Source organism: Dunckerocampus dactyliophorus, chromosome 15 (assembly GCF_027744805.1).
Source record: "Dunckerocampus dactyliophorus isolate RoL2022-P2 chromosome 15, RoL_Ddac_1.1, whole genome shotgun sequence".
Taxonomy (NCBI): Eukaryota; Metazoa; Chordata; class Actinopteri; order Syngnathiformes; family Syngnathidae; genus Dunckerocampus; species Dunckerocampus dactyliophorus.
Window position 1 is genome coordinate 6041639 of NC_072833.1, and position 19794 is coordinate 6061432.

A 19794-nucleotide genomic window follows, 5' to 3' on the forward strand; every position below is an offset into this window, starting at 1 on the left:
ACAGCACATTATACACAATATAGACAATATGACTGTGCAACTGCAGCAAAAAGTTCATTAACTTCCATTGTTTTGGTTTAATTGACTGTTAGAACGTGCATACAAATACAACAAAAACTGTATCTGCCTTGACAAAAATAATAATGCTCCGTTTTTATTGCGCAAACACATACTAATATGTGTCATTTGGCCAAATATAATGGAATTGTGCTTTCATCTACTTACATATTAGAAAATCCACATCCAACATATCCAGAGGGATTATAATTATTATACATTACGCAGGACGAAGTGAATTAAAATTGGCTACAAGTTATATTACACAAGCCAAGTTTTGTTTAAGCATATACTGTATGTAGCGTTAAACTATAGATGCATAAACTTACTCAGAGCTCACTGGAAGCATTAGTTTTGTGACTGCTGTGTACATTACCAACGTGTTAACTCTCACATTAGAGATTCACAGCACCTGGCACTGACAGAGTGAGCGGCTATGCAGCTGACACATTTGAATATCCATGCTTTTTAGGACTAATTAGTAAAAAAAAAAAAAAGAAAAGAAAAGAAAAATGTCCGAAATACATTACACATACACATATTCTGCACATATAAAGAAAGAGACACAACATCAGGTACACCAGCACAATGCTATATACACATAATACAGTTGAACCTTGGTTAGCGTCATTAATTTGATCCAGGAGGTCGGACTCTAACTGAAATGTACTGTAACCGAATCACTTTTTCCCATAAGAAACAACGTAAACCCAATTAATCTGTTCCAGAAAGTCAAAAATGTTAACACAAAACACGTTTTTATAGTAGGGATGCTCTGATCAGGGTTTTATGCTGCCGGTTCCGATGCCGATCATCTATGAGTGAAATTGGCCGATACCTATACCAGTCACATGGACTGATAAAAATGGTAAATGGTCATTTACTTGTATAGCGCTTTCCACCTCCAAGGCACTCAAAGCGCTTTGACACTGTTAAAGGGGGCACAAAAAAATTAAAAACAAAATAAAATCCTGGCTGCACCCCTGCTATTGGCTATACAATATGAAAAAAGGAACCATAAAATCACCTTCATTTAGACAAAAAAATATTTTACTACCTTTTTAGGAGAACATTCCACTCGTGAAACTTGCAGAGGACACTTTGGATGTGAGATCGAGTACATTGGTGGAGCCAAAGCAGGACTTCCAGGGAGCAGATTATGTGCACAAACACCTCAATAACCCAAAGAAAGCTGCAAGTTCAAGCATTTTGACAAAGAAGGTGAGAAACACTATTGAATTCAAGAAATAACAGACAAATAACAGGCAAAACAGGAAGATGGAGGTGGTTGATGTTGCTGCCACATGGTGTCTTTGAGAACAGTCATGTCTTCAGTGAAAGTAAAAGTAACCTTAAATGTTCATTTATCCCTTTCATTTATCATTTACATGCATTCACAATTGTTTCATGCATATAAAACTACAAATGTAAAACTATACAAGTGCGTTTAACATTTTTGAGTTAACAGTTGATGACATCATATATGGGTGATGTACTGTAACATAGCTGACTTTGGCTTCCGGTTGCCATTTTGTTAACTAGCTAATTGGATGCTAACATGGAAGGACATTTTGTGGTTAAAAACCCCCCCGATTAAGAACAGAGTTGGACTCACACAGTGTATCAATAACACGATAAGACGGGCACCATATTGTACGCTAACATGAGAATACACGCAAACGGAGAAATATGTGGCGTAAATTATCAATGTTAACGGGAAAACACGCTAACCGTGGTGGATACTAACCGAGGTTCCACTGTATACATAATGTTGCATCTCCAAACCACATACTGTACTTTTTGTCCTATTTAGCTACTTTTGAGATATGTGATGTCATCGTCTAATTTGCATAATTGGCCTTGACCCAAAATTAATGACGCAAACATGTTGCGTATGGACAGGTAAGACAAAGCTCTTTGGTTTTTGTCATAGGAAATATGCGACATTATCTAATATTTTTAAACCTTATTTAACAACAGAACATGAAGTCATTGACTTGCGGGGGTTGCTTTTGTTTTGTAACTGTGTTATTTTACAGGCATTCTTCAATTTTGAAGGCGTAACTTTACCATCTTCAGGATGTCGTACGCCAAGGTTGCCCGAGTGTTCACCGTAGGCATGGGCCCTTTACCGGTTTCAAGGTATACCATGGTATAAAAAAGTCACTGTTTTAGAACCACTAAAATTGTGCGTCATACCGTTTGTACGCTATGTGAGAGAATGGTGGTCCAGCGCAGCTACTAGGTGGAAATACTCAATATGTCATGTCTTGTGTTATTCCTTACAGTTGGAACTGGGCTTCGATGTGTTGCCAAAAGTCGTTCGCTGCCTCGTTAGCATTGAGCGGCTCCGGTACGGCCGCGCTGTTGTCGCCGTTGTGGGTCGTGATTCACACCTTCGGACAGGAGTCGAGGATAAGTGGTACAAACCGTTTATTCTCCACTGAACAACTAGCAACAACCACTTAACAACTTCTCAGTTGCTAACAGCAATCACATGATCCAAAAAAGTTTTCTTAAACATTTTATTTATTATTTACTTTAAAAGAATTTAGTTATTTTGGGTTATTTCTTTTAAATACATACTATATGCTCCACTTTCATCGTGTTATATTCCATCCATCCATCTTCTATGCCGCTTATCCGGGTATCACGGGTATGCTGGAGCCAATCCCAGCTGACTTTGGGCGAGAGGCGGGGTACACCCTGGACTGGTCGCCAGGCAATCGCAGGGCACATATAGACAAACAACCCATCACTCTCACATTCCTACCTATGGACAATTTAGAGTCGCCAAGTAACCTACCCTAACAAAACCGGAGTACCCGGAGAAAACCCACGCACACGCGGGGAGAACATGCATGACATGGTTTAAAATGGCTGTTTTGACTTGACTTTTTTCTCTTTTCAATAACAATATTTCAAAATAACACATTTTAGAGCTGTAATAACAATGCCGTGTGGATGATCATGCATTCAGCTGAAGAGTAGCTTTATGTACAGGTATGTGAAAATAAGTATTGGGACGCCTGGCCATTACACTGACAGAATGTGGAAATTTAAAAAACAGCAGTTGTAAGGTCAAAGGTTACTAGTGTTGAACCTGAAAGATGATCTCGCTCTCTAGAAACCTTCCTGTGTTTTAAGATATCTTTCAGTGTATTTGCAACAATAATTTGAAATTTGTTCCCTAGCTTCCGTCAACCCCCTCCCTCCATGGATGACAGCCATGCACTGGTGGCATCTGTCTGCTGCTCCCCAGCTTGTCTGCGTGTGATCACCTCCTCTCCACACTTTATCTCCTCGTCTTAGCGCACCCCCCCCCCACACACACACACTCTTTTTTTTTTTCCCCCCCTTTTCTCCCAGACCGCCGCACAGCTCCCTTGCTGCCAACTCACTGTCGCTGCAAACTCCCATAGCATCTTATGTATTGCCAAAGCAGATTGTGTTTGGAGGGCAAGCAATTAAGGGGGAGGCAAGCTCAAAACTGTAATGTAATTTTGGCTGCAATATTTACGGACAAGAGTGTGGGGGTGTGGTGGGGTGTGGTGGTGGGGTGGTCATGGTGGTGGGATGGAGAGAAGAGGGTGGGTGCTCGCTGAGAAGGGCTTAAGCGGGTGGGATGCAGCGGAGTCAACACCGTCGAGAATAATGATTCCGAGCGGAGATTTAGCACGACGGAATCTGGCACTTCCCTAATTACGAGAGGCCAAATGTCAAGCCTGCTCGCTGTCAGCTTGGTGGCGAGCTGCGCCGCTTCCATCCTCGTCCCCCGCTTTCGCATTGCAACCCCCCCCCCCCCCCCCCCCCTGCAACTTTCAAGTTGTTTTATGCATCTCATTAAAAGTCCTTTCAAAAGTGCAGTGAGGATTTTAATGCATGTGTTCCATTGGTTCCATATAATGCCTCGTGGTAGGATTCGTATTCGGGATCATAATCAAAGAATCGATAAGACTAGATGTAGAAGAACTCTTGTTTCAGTCCTAAGTAGTTTGCTGTCTAGAGAAGACAATGGCAGCTATAAGTTGAAAAAAAACACAACTTCCCTTAAGCCTACACAACCGGTCGTACGGGCTCCTACAGCCGGTCTAGGGCACGCGTGTGCTGATTTTCGAGCTGGGGGGCCAGGGGCGCAATCACATTTTCACACAGGGCCATGTAGGTTTGGATTTTTTTCCCCCTTAATAATAAAAAGTTTCTTTTAAAAACTGCATTTTGTGTTCAGTTGTGTTGTCATTGACTAATATTTAAATTAGTTTGATGATCTGAAACATTTAAGTGTGACAAACATGCAAAAAATAAGAAATCAGGAAGGGGGCAAACACTTTTTCGCATGTACAGTCAAACCTTGGCTTTGGCACGCCCCCTTTTCATACAATTCGGTTTTCGACAAAAATTTTGTCCCATTTTTCATACACCACCTCGGTTCATATGGCCAAACACTGCCAAACAGTAAATTTGCCCGTGTATCATTTTGTATAATCCAAAACAAAGCATCCCATGGATTGGTGACTCGGTCTACGTACTTTTTTTTATTGAGTGTGACTGCCAAATAACCCACCATGGGGCCAAAGAAAGTTGCAAGTACCAGCACTTTGAAATACAAGCTGAGAATCAATTCAAGAATGAACGAGTAGCAAAGTACGAAAGTGGTGTACACGTGGCCGATCTCCCCAGGATATACTGGATCAATGATCAGTTCAATCCTGGAGAAAAAAGAAAAAAATCGAGGAAGCTAAGAGGGGTAACGGTGTTAACGAAACAAAGATTACAAAACATTGGAAAAGAAAACAAGTTGTTGCCGGTGTGGATCAACACCTTCTTTCCTCCCTGTATTTTTTTTTTGTATTTTCTCTCTACATTTTCGGGCCTGGAATCAATTAAACGTGATAAACGAAGGACGACTGTACTATCCATCCATCCAGCAGTTACATGAACAGTCTGTTTTAACTGTTTTTTTCCCACCAATCTACTGGATACACACAAAGCTGGTCAAGCACTGAAACATGTTGATTTCTGCACATCATTTGAAAAATGTACTCACCGACTCCGTTATGTGATGCTTCCACGTTGATTTTGACTCTGCTGACTCATATATTTGAGAAAGGACAGGAAGACCTGTCAGATAAAGGCATATATTAAGGAAATTACTCCAAAAACTAGCATTTTAAAAAAGTAATGAGACATTATTGATGTATATTGAATCACTACATAGTATTAAATATAATTTTTTCCATTACAGCGTCATGCACTGGATATGAGGTGCCCTTCGCCTTATTCAAAATGAAAGTAGAAAGAGAAGAAGAGGCAGAAAAACATCACAACAACAAAGATGGGTGTTTTTGCAACAGATGAACTGAAAGTAAATAGGTGGGCGAAAATATAAAGCAACAAGACTTCAGTAGGAAGCATCATGACCTCGGTGAAAGGTCGAGTCTGCGCGGACCTTAAAGCATTATCACCACTTTTTCAAGACGCAAGCGCTGTCATCAAATAACAGCATGCGGATAAGCAAACAAACACCTTGTGGTGGGTGCCTTTCAGACAATTTGGACTATTTGAAAATAAAATTATTCCGCATTTAACAGCGAGCGGATACAACAGCAAGGTGCTCGAGTCAAGGTTTTCCATCGCCTCGCTGTGTGGGAGAAATTTCCTATCCAGTTTGTATAAAGACCTGCTGTTTTTTTTCACATCTTGGTTGCAGGGCGAGTTGGGGCAAAAGGTGCACCCCTTGCACATTCTCAGATGAGTCTTAGCAAAGATATCCGGCAGTGAAAAGAATGAGTTTCCATCCCATTTAGAGGCAACATGTGAATGGAAGGTTCAGGAGGTGAGGATGACGAATGTAAACGGATGGGGGAGCGAGATGAAAGAGTGCATGTTTAGGTGGACAAGGGATAGCGCCAATAGCAGTTGGTCTGATATACAGTGTGTGTGTTGGTCGCGCTCCCAATTACGCCAGTTCAATAGACTGGTGGAAATCCTAGTGACCCCACCCCTCTGTGTTTGTCCTCCCCCCTGTAGATGCACACGCATGTTGCAAAAACCTCCTACGCTGACACAAGCATACATACGTGTAATATTGATCATGTTAATTTGAAATTCTTCCTGAATTCTATATTAAAGACACTTTGAAAACAAAAAGATATTCCACATTCATTTTTGTTGTTAGTTTTTTTTTTTTTTTAGTTTTCTTGGAAAATTGTAGTCTTAAAATGTGCAAAAACAGCCGTGACCCACAAACACCCTCGGTCCACACTTTGGACACCCCTGCATTAATGCTTTTTTTTCCTCCTGTGACATTTCCACACGTCTTTGCATGAACACTGCATTTCTGAGGTTGGTGTACTTTATTCCAATTGGGGGTAAACTAGAATATTGCAGAACCTGTTTATTTGGCATGCAATAGATTAAAAAACTACTTTAAACACTCAAGAGCAATTGAAACAAACCAAAAAAATAACTACAATTTGTATTATTAAAAAAAAACTTAATAAATGTACTGTATCATCGATGATTCTGATGTCTTTTCTGTTAGTTTGTTGAGGAGATGCAAGTCATGTCCCCATGGAGTGATGGCAACAGAAGGAGGTGATCAGTGGCGAGGCGAGAAGAAGTGGGAACGTGCAGGGGAACCCCTACTGGGCACGGAGACACACGCCCACACACACATGCACACACACACGTGTCAGACAGAGCCCTGCAGTCCCACCTTTGACACTAAGCTTCCAGAAGCAGGAAAACTGGCTCATCCCCGCTAACACAGACTGGCAGGTGAGGCTAAGCAGCCTCTCTGTTCTCCTCCACTCTTCTCAATTCTGTCTTTCTTTCGTTTACTTTCCCCCCACTATTTCTGTTTCCTGTATCCATGTGTTTCATTCTCTTACACACAAACGCACGCCAACCAAGCAACCGCCCCCCCCCCTTGCATCTCTTCTCTCGCCTCTCGGTGGCTGCGGGCTGCAGGTTGAACTCATCTGTCAGGATCAGAAAAGGGCTGCAATGACGGGAGACTCCTGTTCCGGCAAGATAAACAGCCAGCGCAGATCAAAAATATTCTCCCTGGGAACACACACATTCATGCACGCACGCCCACACACACACACGTGTGCACAAAGGCGTCACATCGAGGGTGTTAGCGCCTTGTCAGCTATGAAAAAAAGGTGCAGCATTCCAAATTCAGGAGGCAACTTGTTATTTACAAAAGTTTTAATCATGGAAAAAGAGAAAAAAAACATTCAGAGTGACTTGGCGGGAGATTGAAGGCGTCTCGCCATGGACGGTGACCGAGCAAAGACGGCGATATAGATCTTTAGAAGTGACAAACACATTTTTGGAAGAGCCATAGACATCTCCATTCACTTTGACTGAATATCTGAACAAGCTGACTTTGCCAAGATTCCCAAATGTTCCATTTGATGTTTGAAGCCTCGAGAGCAAGTGGGAGAGTGCGGAAAGAAGCGGAGGGGAGGGGGAAAAATGAGAATGAGACGGAAGGGAAAAGAACATTAGCGAGGGTGATGCCAAGTTCGGGATCTGCCAGCCCGAGGTGAGCATAGTCCCGGGTGTTGCATTGTGGGAATAGACGGGAATGGGGGGGTGAGGCAGTGGGTGTCAGGTATGTCGCTCTTTCTATCTGAGCGCTCCAACATGTGCTCTTTCTTTCCCGGCTGCTGCTTGCCTGGATAACAAATCATTCCCTACAGCGCCTTCTGCTAACCTCGTCATTCCCGTTAATAACATTTGGAGATGCTAAGCTTGTAAATTAGCAAATCTGGACCGAGGAGATATTATTTATGCTTGTCTCCCATCCTGAAAGACTTGTCTTGATGGGTAAATTGTGTTTAATTCTTGGAGGAAGCCTTTTTTTTTTTGCTTCCTTCGCCCCAGCGTGAGATGAGATTAATCCCTTGACAACCTTTGCGGGCGCACTTCAAAATTGCTCCCAAATGTCAGCACCAGCGCCGCCGAGATTTGCAGCGGGTAGGAAACAAGCAGCGTTTAAAAACAGGGACACATTCAAAACACATTCTTTTTATGTTTTCTTTCCTTTCACAGACAAAAACTGGTGGCGCGCACACACCTTGCTCCTACTATACAGTATGACTACACCCCTCGCATTTCAGCAACCATTTTTGTTACAGTGTATCTTCTCAAGGGACAACACTACAAGAAACAGTGCCGGTGTACAGCAGTATAGATTTATTATCCACTGAAAACGAGTCAACACATTACTATTGGCAACACAAGCATGGTGGTAGTGGTGTCACGGTCTGGGGCTGCATGAGTGCTGCCAGCACTGGGAAGCTGTGGTTCATTTAGGGAAATGAAATCTGACATGTACTGTGACATACTGAAGCAGAGCATGACCCCCTCCCGTGGGCAGTTTTCCATCATGATAAAAAGGTCAAACGCACCTCCTATAAAAAGTGCTTTGCTGAGGAAGGTGAAGGTGATGGTACGGCCAAGTATGTCTGCTCCTAACCTGAACCCAATTGAGCATCTGTGGGGCCTCCTCAAGTGGAAGGAAAGAAGGAAGGTGGAGGAGCACAAAGTGTCTAACATCCACCAGCTCTGCCTGTGATGTCATCATGGAGGAGTGGAAGAATATTCCAGTAACATGGCCAAGAGGAATACAGCAATATAGATAACAATGGTGCTCAAACACAACATCCATCCATCTTTTATGCCGCTTATCCTCACTAGGGTCACGGGGGTATGCTGGACCTATCCCAGCTGACTTTGAGGGAGAAGCGGGGGGTACACCCACATACAGACAACAACCATTCACACTCACATTCACATTCATACCTATGGATAGTTTAGAATCTCCAATTAACTTAACTTAACTTAACATGCATATTTTTGGAATTCTTCAGCACTCATGCAGCCCAAGATCATGACACGAGACACAATGATCTTGCTACTCACTTGTGTTGCCAGGTATTTAGACAATAATGTGTTTTATTTTCAGGGGACAGTAAATCTTTCCTGCTACACTGACTACTCTAAGTTATATCCAAGCTTACTTACAATAGTGCTGTGCCCTTGAGAAGACATACTGTAATAAAAATGCTTGCTGAAAAGGTTATGATATACTGTTTGTGTTATACACACACAACTAAAACTGTCACTTGAGCAGCGACAGCCGATATTCGCACAAGACGAGCAGTTGTCCTAACACACAACACTTACAGCTTGTCCCCCAGATTGCATTACCAAGTTTGTTTCTAAAAGACACTTTAGGATGTATGTGCCAAGAATGTAATGTTTAATCATCTCAGTGGAACTCCGGGCTACTTTTTCCGTCTCTTGCCATTCCCAAAGGGGTTCAAGTTGACAACCTGATGCGTCCTGGTGTTGCTCCAACCTCCCCTAAATCCCAACTGAGGGCTAAGGGTAGAGGGGGTATCGCTTTCCTAATGACCCAAAGATTTGCGGACATAGCAACTGTCAACACGCATCCGTCTCTTCTCTTCCTCCTTTCTTCCTTTCCTTCCCTCCCTTCTGAGGTTTGTTTATTCCTGTGTGGTCTTCGGTCCCTCCCCTACAGCTGTGTGCGGAGGGAACACATGCAATTACATTGGACGACCTCAGAGGTCACATTAAAGAGACACACGGCTTGGATATGAACATAATACTTGACAATTAAGGTCAAAATTCGTCGTGCATGCTGGATGAAATCAAATGGACACATGATATGTTAGCTTTTAAATTAAGCACATTTCCAAGACGAAGATGATGGTTTAAAAGTTTGTGTAAAAAAAAAAAAAAGAACATAATCTCTAGGTACGTGTGACACAGGTACATCACGTCTGTCTGTCACTGTATGCGCAAATGTGACACTTTCTCACACGCTCACGGAGAGAAAAAAAGCTGTCCTCCGGCACAGTGATATTTATTTATCAGAACAGTTTGGAGACGGTATACTTCTGTCTGTTAAGTGACAGTTGGCACGGTGCAGAAAAGGGAAAAGGCTCCATGGCGCGACTGATTGATTGGCAAGAAAAGGAGGAAGCGAAATATCCCGCTATTAAGAAGTGTTGCTGTGCTCTGTCAACACATAATCTGCCTTTTAATAAAATGTTGAATTCATGTTGTAAAGCATACGGGCGCTACAAACTGCAGTTGCCTTCAAAACTGTACTAAAATGGCTGAACTGAGGACTGTAACACACCACATCACAGCAAGCCCAAATTTCTGTGCGCCCTAGACCAGCTCAATTCGACTGGCCAGTTTAGTGCAAATCCTGTCATGTAAAATATCTTTCACAAATGTTTTTAAAGGAGATTCCTGATAACAGCAAAACGCTCGTGTCATATCTTTGACTCGCGTTTTACAGTAGAGCATGAAATCATTTGACACTCAAATCAAGCGTTCCTGTTATTTAGATGATCTTTGACAAGCATTTTTGCAGTAGACTACGTTAAAACAGCAAAACACTCATGTTGTATAGATCTGTGACTAGCATCGTTGCATAAGAGCCTTAAAAACAGCAGTGTTCCAGTCTTATAGAGCAGTGGTCCCCAATCTTTTTGGACCCATAGACCGGCTCCTGTTGCCACAAACCTCCAGCAGACCAAATTAAAAGCACAAAATCAGGACAGACTTTCAGAGAGTGGATTAGAACGTCACTGTTTGATGTGTGTGGTAACAAGTAGTGTGCTAGCATGAATTAACTGGAGGTTGTGCACTGAGCAAATATGCACATTGCCATTCAATAACGTTATCAAACCTTACCTTTTTGCATTTACACATAGTAGCAGCAAATATGAGGGCCCAAAATGAGGGAATAGAAAAACAGGAAAAATACAGTATAGTCTATCTTTGCAGCGTGGGAGAAAGTTAGCACACAACTATGGTGCATTCAAGGACCATCAAAGTAAGTGGGACAGCTCAAAACAACATAAACACACAAAAACTGGATTTCCAAAACTATATATTATTTTTCAAATAAAATAATGACCCATATTTACAAAATTGATATGCATTTACATAAAATTCAATGTAGTTATTTACAAATGATTTATATTATTATAAGTTTTTTGTTTTTTTTATCATTGTGCCTGAAAGTTTCCTGCAGCCCAGTACAACCCCAAGTCCGGTGGTTGGGGACCTCTGATATAGAGGATCTTTGACTAGCGTTTTTGGCGTAGAAACCGCAAAATACTCACATGATGTAAAAAAGCTTTACTTGCAGTTTTGAAGCACAGCACTCCTGTCATATGTAGGATTTTTTTCAGCAATTTATGTTAGCACAGCAGAGCGCTCATGTCAGGTCTCTGACTAGCATTTTGCAGCAGAGCATTAAAAACAACAGTGTTCCAGTCATACAGGATCTTTGACTAGTGATTTTGCAGTAGAGTCCTTAAAAACAGCAAAACACTCAGGTCACATCGAAGACCTTAGCTGGCATTTTCGCAGTAGGTCCTTAAAAACAGCACAGCGCTGCTGTCATATACAGTATGGCATCTTTGGCTTACATTTTTGCAGCAGGTTCCTAAAAACCGCAAAGCACTCCTGTTATATAAAAGTCAGAGCCTCTTCATCTTAATTTACAACTATTACTTAATTCATGACTACTATTTGGTGACGTAAAGGCTTTAAGATATGGCAGGGCCTTACTGTGACAGTATAAACTGAATAAGAATAATAGTGAAAGAAGAAGCTCAGCCTCAGCTGTCTAAAAATATGGCCCTTGGAATTATTTAGTTAAATAGCCCTGCCCGAGAGGCTGTAAAGCAAAAGTCACTAACACATTTATCTACAATTGTTGCTGCACGATATCATCAACATCCACACACATACAACTAGCAGCAATGGAGCCAATAATCAGATTTCTCCTTAGTTTCCAAGTATCTTAAAAGTAGCATTTTAAGATTAGGGCCAAGCTTCACATCCCTGGGACACAGTTCAGCATTTCAGGTCAAGCTATCCCGCAGAAGTTGATATTTTTTGGCTGGGGTTACGTGTCAAAGTCTAGCTCTGCGTGTGTTTATGAGCCCATGTTCATTTGTGGTCAGAGTGGGCTCTCCCGGGCCTTGTAAAGAACCTCATGTAAAGAACAGAGGGCGGCTTAGCCCCGCTGTTCTCTGACTACAACTGCAGAAGTCATACAGTAAAAGTTGTACATGGCCGAATTTATGTCCGGGACACGGAGGGACAGTGGACGTCTCGCTCCATAACACTGGGTTCCGACTCATAATTTTTAACAGGACAAAATCTTTCTCTGAGGTATATTTAGTCAGATATTACAATAACACCTAACCTACCAATCGCGCTAAGTGCAAAAAATGTGACGACAACCATATAACCAGAAACCAAACTCATCACCACATAAGAAAGTGAACACATTACAATCATTACAATACAATATATATACACCACATATATACTGTATATACGTATACAATATATGTACACATCTTCATCAGCAAACTACAACTATTTGGCTCGTTGGCTCAGTGTAGTGGCCGAGCGATGCAGATTGAGGAGAGCGGGGCTGGTCAATACGCTACAATAGTCAGCACTTCACGAGCGGTGTCGTCGTGGCTCGAAGATTTTTTTTTAGAGCTGCACGTCTATGGAGTTATATTTGTGCCCTAACTTTGAGCTAGCAAAGGCATTACTGTTAATTACTGTTGTGTGCGCAAGCACATCGCTGCAGCGCTTTCACTCCCTCCCTCTCTCGCTCAACCTTTTTGCAAGCGCGTGGGGGCGAGTCGGTGCAGGAAGCAAGCCGGTGTACTAGTGTACTTCCGGCTGGGTTTTGGGGACTGGGCTCCTGCTGGGGCTCGCGGGTTGCTGCCTGGATAGTGGCGAGGCATACGGGCGTGTTCAGTGGACAAAATACGTGCCCGTTGGTCGCGCTCCGGGAGGTGAGGGCACAGATATGATAATAAAAATGTTGTCAAAATGTTCTCGCGATCGACTGGCAAAGTCCCACGAGTAGCTCACGATCAACGGGTTGGCGACCACTGCTCTACAACGTAAGCCAGAATGTATGTGGGAATGTACACTGGCCTGTCAGATGTATTTATGTGAAGAACCTCGTCGCCTGTGTTTACACTTTGTACGTATGACAAAAAATGCACGTAAAATATTATCTGCACGTTTAATAAAGGATTTTTTTGGTGGAACCACTTTGACTCTGGAACTGATAAATTCACTTCACAATGAAAAAATGATCACTGATTTTATTTTTAAAAATCTAAAAAAAATATCATAAAATAGGAGTTTCTGCTGTATTACCAACTTTTTTTCTGCAAGATTCACTTCATTCCTTTGCAACCAATCTTCTTTTATGAATTATTTTCAACAGATGGGTGAGAAAGTACACCAAAATTGTTGCAAGGTCCATTTTGATTAATACCACCAATAACTTGCCACTATCCAAAAAGTCCTATCCATAAAGCAGCCGTTCAAATTCAGTAAAAGTATGTTTTGTGTATAATGTCATTGACAAATAATACATTGAGGATTGTATTGTCCTGAATTGCTCTCTTATACACACGCGTTGAGGCTATGACGATGAACACATATGCCGTTTAAACAATCACTCCAATCCCCTCCTTATCTTCAGGAGTTATGGGGCTAAATCTACTCATAATACACAGCTCACCGAGGGTGTAATCCCTGGGAACATCGAAATAAATCCATGCTAGATCCGCTACATGCAGACTAGCGGCCAGAGCCAGCCAAGGCCATTATGATGGGGCCTGGCAAGGAGTAGCGGGTTCGTGCAGGGCGCTAATGGTTGTCTATGAATTCACATTAACGCCATTAGGACACCTCCATCCAGGAAATCCTTCTTACCCTCACGATACAGCAGCTGTTGGAAGTTTAAATCGACAATCCCTCAGCTATCATGACTCTTTCTGTCTTTTTCTTGGGCTGGCCGTTTTATAGTATACACACATATATACATACATACACAGATACACATACATACATACATACTTATACATACACACACACAGCTGGATTGTCCTGGTTTTGTCCCAAATGCAAAAGTCCTAACAATTCCAGCCCGGGGGTAAGAGGACGACGGAGCCAGCTGGTGCTTATTTGGTCACAATGAGAGGACAAATGTGTGCTGACAACCACGGGGCAAGTTTTTGGTGCTGGAAAATGAAAATAAAGCAGAAAACAAAAAGCAAGTTGTGGGATTCAAAGTCAACTGTCAGGACACATGGCTGTCAGCTGTGGCTTTTGGCGCCTGTGTCGCACACGCAGGGAAATTCTTTGTGGCGTCGAAGGAGCGTCCAAAGCAAAGAGAGACAAATAAATGGGCTTTTAAATCTTGGGAGCAAAAAGAAGCGACGAGGCGATGGAATTAAAATTACAAGCCTCTCCGTCTGGGGGGCAGAGTGAGAGGCCAACAAGGAGACAATCTTTGAGACTTAGTGGGGGAAGGGAAAAAGACCCGCCGGACTTGTCGGTTTCTTGGCTGGACGACAGCTTCCTGGCCTGAAGGGGTCAGCAGTGGGCTGTCTAAGAAGCTGGCAGCCACCGGGGCTCCAGCGGGTGCTGTTTTTGACGAGGGGGAGGGGGTGGATCTTGTGGCTGCTTGGCATGGAGCGGACACTGACGGCTTCCAAAAAAGCTCCTGCCAGGGCCCACTGAGCGCTCACACATTACACCACACGCACCAAACCAAGCAGAAAGTGCTCGAGGCCTGGAGCATGCAAAACCCCTGACAGATTCACAAGAAAACCCACTGGGTTCCTTATTTATTTAGGGTACGCTAATGTTTCACAACTCTCAATACTCCAAACAATTATGTCTTGCAACGCGGGTCGTCCAGAGAGTAGCAAACACACTTCAAGAGTCTCTTGAGCTGACTTTACCAGCTCGTATTTGGTTTGCGCTCATACAGTATTTGTATCCTTTATAATCCTTTAAACATGAAGTATCACAAAGTGCAGTATTTATGCAACTCACAACACTCAAGGCTCTTATATTTGTACCCCGGCATTACAAAAATAAGACAGTGGCTTCATCTTCCAACTTTTTCTGTCTACGCTTGACAAAAGATCTAATTCAGTGGTGTCCAAACTTTTTCCACAGGGGTCGCATACTGAGAAATTCAAAGGATGCAGGGGCCACGTTTACATTTTTTTAAACCAACCCATGTAGACAGGCAAAAATGCTTCTTATATTTCAAGAAAAAAAGCAGCCTGTATCTCAGCTTTGTGTTTTCTGTGACAAAGCATATTATTAGTATGAAGTTTTTCCCCTTATATTACACTTTTTTGCTATTTTTTAAATTTTTACAACTATTTATTCTCATAATATAATAAATTAATTTTCCAAAAATCGCAGGCAACTTTTTCTTTGTTTTGTTTGTTTCTCATATTATACCCTTTTTCCTGTCATTTTTCAGCTTTTTACTGTTTTATGACTTTATTATATTTCAGAATATATTATGACTTTACTCTCGGAATATTTTGTCCTCATTCTTGTAATATTATTTTTTAAGTTTTCTTGTTTAATTGTATTTTTAAAATGTGCCGAAGTGCCAATGAAAAAACAGCCACAGGCTGTAAATGGCCCCTGGGTCGCACTTTGGACACCCCTGATCTAATTCTTCATAGAAAAGGTGAAATTTCATATTTTGTTACCCAAAAAAGTGATGGCTGATCAAGTGCCCTTGCATTGGAATTTTGACCTGACCAAAACATCATTTTGAAGGTAACAAACCAGCAAACCAGCAAAATGCTGAAGTCCAAAACATTGAAACACATGAAATGTTCATATGAGAATTTAGTAGGACTTTAAAGAAAAAGCAATGCACTGTCTTTAGTAGAAAAGTCACTGAATACAAAATCATATTTGAATTCATAGCGTGTTGGATTACATTTTTAAGTACAAAGAATCCTACAAAGAGTGTATTAATAACAGCAAAAAATCTAGTACTGCATCTAATATCGCCAATATTGGCACTCGAATACAAGATTCCAGACTCTGCCCCGGTACGTCTATCGAGCAGCAGCCGGACAGAGCCCACATGATCACAACAACAGCGTGTGTTAAGGTGCTAAAAAAGTAGCGTGGAGTAAAAGTGATGTCGGCCATGTATGTGGCAGTATTTTCCCTTAAACTAGTAAGTGAGTGTCAAAGCTTTCCCGTGGTGGCACAGAATCGGAGAAGTTTAATATAACAAAAACTCATCTGGCATTTTGAAGCAGCGTCACACGGGAAAATCCCACAGGATGGCAAAAAGTCATTAGTTATAAACAGAACAGGTAGTGAGTTAAACGCTGAATTGAGCTTCTCGAACCTCGCTATATTATGCCTAGCTGCCACTACAGTGTAGGTAATATTAAACCCCACATGCATAAAGAAGTAAACCGATCACTTTTTCCTCATAGCTGCTGTCCCTGACTATTTTTTTCTGTTTGAGTAATATCATTTTATCAAGCCTTTTCTAACATTCCACACTACAAAATAAGTGATAAAAGTATGTATGATATCGGCTCAATATATCGGCATCGGCCGATATCCAAGGCTGCAATATAGGAATGGTTTCGACCCCCCCTAATTCTCAGGGCGTTGAATCACTCGCAACTCAGGTTGTCTTAGAAGACATTTCAGGTTGAGGAGGTTGCGTCTGCCTTAGGCTACGTTCACACTGCGTGGTAAAATGCTCAATTTTGGTAAAAATCTGATTTTTTTTACGTGCTCGTTCACATTGCCAAAAAAATGCAACTTGTCGATGTGAACACAAAGGATCCGGGGAGTGACATGTTGTGTTTACGGAAGTCAGCATTGCAGCAGTCTGCGTGCTATCCTTGGCGCGTTTGTGGTCATTTCAAGGATTTTGTGCAACGGGAGTCAAGTTTTTCTAACGAAACGACTCCGTGTAGGAGATTAAGAAGAACGAGGGCAAGAATTTTGGCGACGGCAGTTCACGGAGAACTTGCTGAGACGTCTGTTCTGAGGAGCATGGGGGTGGATGTCGGAGCCAGGTGTGGTGAGACATTGACGCAAGCTGCTTTTTAAACCCCTTTTTCAAAACAACTTTCAGATGACAAGAACTTTGCCTACATCCATGAGTACTTTTAACCAAGTCTCACACAGCAAAACACGCCTTTCGATGAGGATGATGTATAGGTCGAATAAATGAGACCCGACCCTTCAAACTGCAGTAGATCGGATACATATCGGATTTATATCTCCATACAAACAAGGCCTGAGTCGCGTTTGAAAAAATCTGAATTGACTGTTCACATTGACATGAAAAAAAAAAAAAATCAGATACAAGTCACATATGAGCAAAAAAAAAAAAAAAAAAAAAATCGGAATTGACCTGCAGTGTGAATGTAGCCTTCGAGGATAATTACTTGGATCCTGCATCATGCCCTCAGACTGGAGCTGTCCTATCGAGTCATGAGCATGAACTGATGAAGCCTGCTTGGATGAGAGGTGAAACATCTGAAGAGTCCTGTTGCAATCGATTAGTAATGTCTTTTTTTTATTCAACCTAAAACACATCAATTTGAATATTTCCTATGTTATAATATGTCCTGTTCCTAAAATATTTGTTTATATTCATTATAACTGTTGCTAGAAAAAAACTCAAGCTGTGAACTTTTGTATGATTTCCAATAAATTCTCCTAATACGGTCATAGTAAAAGCTATTTAATTGATCATTTAGCTGGCACGCTATCTTTTGGGAAAGGGCTTGTTGCCACAGATTTACGTCCTTTATCATTAGTTTATGCACAGTATATAGACTATATATAGGCGATGTCCTGGCAATACAGTAAATGAAACTGTTTAGTAAGTTTGAGGTGAGAACACACTGTGATTGATTCTTATGACTCACCCTGTTTCTGTCCCCTTACTGTTTATTCTAATCCCAACGGCATTTGCATGTGTTATTCCTCTATCCTTTTATTTACCCTTGCTCTTCCTTATAAAGTCTGCTATTTGTTTTACCTCTGGCCTGTTTCTTACAGTGCGTCGTCCCGTGTCCCCTTTTAATCCCTCCCTCCTAAAGCCTCCTCGCCCATCTCCCTCTCTGCCTCTTCATGTTTCCATATCCCTGAGCCGATTCCCTTGTCTCCCCCCTTTTTCGCTCGGAGCCCGTTGTATTCCCAGTCTCTCTCCTCATCCGTTTATCACTGGCCCTTGTTCCGCTAATCCCCGAGGGTTTTGTTTATTTGTGTTCGAGCCGCTTTTACAGCTTGCGACTGACCCCACCTATTTTCTCACCAGTCATTTGAACAGCAGGGCTGCTTTGCAGCTACGCCGCCAATTAACATAGCATTAGCATAATATTTGCATGTGTGCATTAGGGTGTTGATGGGGAGAGAGGAGAACAGTTTTACAGGTTTTTCTCTCCCTCTCTCAAAAAAAAGGTATAGATTTCATGGAGTATGACGTTAAAGCGCCCACACAGCACAACAACATGTTTTCAAGTTTGCTGTGAAAAGTTTGTGTTAATGGGCCCACCTACTTGCTGACAGCTGACGAGCCATCATATCACTTCTTCGTATCTTGTTACATCACTGCTTCGACTTCACTAAGCGCACCTGCACACACGGACACAATACACTCGCAATGCTCGCTTTTGAGCTACTGAACTAACAATGTATTTATTATTGTGGCTGTAGTTGCACTGCATGGGAATACTCACAATTAATGCATGATGAGCTCGTTTTTCCAACTCGCAAAGTTAGCACTTTATCAGACATATCTGGCGACTTAAATGAGAGTTTAAATTTGACTGCACTGCTAGTAATGACAGTTTTCATGAAATATAATGATGCCATAGTGATATCTTCCAATTATATAACTCAAATTATATTCCAATTAAATACACACATTTAGAAAAGGTCAAAGAAGTAAAAGCACTTAATTTCCAAGTATTTCAATGGGATTCATACGAATTTCCTCATTTTGTGTTATGCGGAAAGGTCAAAGGTGAAGGCAAGCGACAGAGAGGAATGTTATTTAACAGGGACGAAGGCTCATGAATGAAAGAGAAATACACAACCGTGTACGTAAATGAGCCAAACAAAATGTCATTTGATGGACAGGCAAAGCGGGGCAAAAGTAGGCCAGCCGACGCCAGCGAGAACGGGGCGACGTGTCAGAGGCGTCGAGCCAGCTTCCACGTTCTTGATCTGGGATCAGCCCCGCGGGTTCCTCGCTGCTGTGCCGCGTGCCACGCCTGTCCCTCACACACCGCTGCTCTCCCTCGTGTGTGGTGTGTGTGTCACATTAAGCTGTCGCTCAAACACTGATGGCGCTTTGTGACGCGGCGTCTCACGTCATGATGATTACTTTACTGACGCTTCATATCTGCTTGGTCATTTTTCTCCCCTTCTTTCCTCCGATTAACACAAAACAGCTTTATTATCTTGAAGCGGTTGACCTTTAACCTCTTCGGGAACATCATCTGTCATGTGATAATGTGACATGCAAACATTAATCCTGTGTTTAACTACTAACATGAAAAATAAAGTAACAGGCTGGCCATCTGCCAAAATAATAAACTACTGTATATCTCTCCCATATAGCATATGCTTGCATATTTCTACTTTATTCCGCATCTTGGTGTCACGTTACTTTAGTTTTACGGTTTGAGTGCAGGCATTTTCTGATACGGGATGATTTTATGGACTCTTAATGCACCATCCGTCTAATATTAATGGCCTCTTCTCACTTGATTCACATCTGAGATGAGCTTTGACTGATGTCTTTGCAGCTTTGCCGAAATT

At 42.0% G+C, this 19794-nt stretch overlaps 1 long non-coding RNA gene across 2 annotated transcripts; it reads right to left on the bottom strand.

The window, feature by feature from the left end:
• Nucleotides 1–294: 294 nt before the first annotated feature.
• Nucleotides 295–19484, bottom strand: LOC129168532 (uncharacterized). Of its 2 annotated transcripts, XR_008566272.1 has the most exons (5): nucleotides 18708–19484; nucleotides 18528–18603; nucleotides 5105–5178; nucleotides 1115–1249; nucleotides 295–913 (listed from the first exon to the last, which is right to left on the bottom strand). It is a non-coding gene; the product is annotated as an uncharacterized LOC129168532 (long non-coding RNA). The 2 variants fall into 2 exon arrangements; XR_008566271.1 differs by having other exon boundaries at nucleotides 295–1249.
• Between the last annotated feature and the right edge of the window lie 310 nt (nucleotides 19485–19794).